Below are 1,170 nucleotides of genomic sequence, written 5' to 3'. Positions count from 1 at the left end.
CACATGGCAACATCTGCTGGTCTTCTCTCCTGGCTTCTGGGTTCCAACAGCTTCCTCCAGGGCGATTCTCCTCTGTTTTCTCCAAACATCAGGGCTGAGCTGCAAGTGCTGAGATGAGGTATTAAGAGCTGTTGGGACTGTGTTGTGCTGAGCCCCCTTCTGACCTCTGTCTTTTAAGCCTCCACCTAATAAAATTAAACATCACTCATTGCAGAAGTCATTCCCCTTAACTGACAGCAAAGGTGATCAGCCGAAGATGAGTTTCACATACTGATGATTTAAGTGCACAGAAACAGAAGAACAGGGCATCATCAACTGGCCAGGTTGACACCTGAACCTAACTACCACGCTATGTAAAAGTAAAATAAATGACGGTAACACACAGATGGGACTAAGGCATTGTGAATACACAGGAATACAGTTATTAATATAAACAGATTTGTATAAATTTAATTTAATGTAGATTAAGATAATTTTTTTTATTTTTTAAACTTTTTTATTGTGAAATATGACTTATATACAAAAAAGCAATAAATTTGCAAGTACATTTTAACAAGTAGTTATAGAAAAGATTTTAAAATTGGTATGGGTTACAGTTCCAGGATTTTTAGCTTTTTCTTCAAGCTTCTCCAAGACACTGTAGACCAAAAGAAATTTCAATGTAATGATTCAGCAGTTATACTCATTTATTAAATCGTATCTTCTCCATTAAACCCCTCCTTCTCTTTTTTCCTTTTTGTGAGAAATAATATATATACCAAAAAAAGCAATAAATTTCAAAGTACATTGCAAAAATTAATTGTAGAACAGATTTCAGAGTTTGGCATAGGTTACAGTTCCACAATTTTAGGTTTTTACTTCTAGCAGCTCTAAGGTATTGGAGACTAAAAGAAATGCCAATAGAATGATTCAGCACTCATACTCTTTTGTTAAACCCTACCTTCTTTGTATAACTCCACCATCACCTTTGATCTTTCTCCCACTCTTTAAGGGTATTTGAGCTGTGGCCATTCTAACTTTTTCATTTTGGCAGGGGATGTTGATAATATAGGATAAGGGAATGGAACTAGTTGATGCTCTGGAAAGGCTGGCCCCTCTGCATTTCAGGGCTTACCTGATCCAGGAACCCAGCTGGAGGTTGTAGATTTCTGGAAAGTTACCCTAGTGCAT

Source organism: Tamandua tetradactyla, chromosome 14, assembly GCF_023851605.1.
Source record: "Tamandua tetradactyla isolate mTamTet1 chromosome 14, mTamTet1.pri, whole genome shotgun sequence".
Taxonomy (NCBI): domain Eukaryota; kingdom Metazoa; phylum Chordata; class Mammalia; order Pilosa; family Myrmecophagidae; genus Tamandua; species Tamandua tetradactyla.
This window is presented reverse-complemented; position numbering follows the sequence as displayed.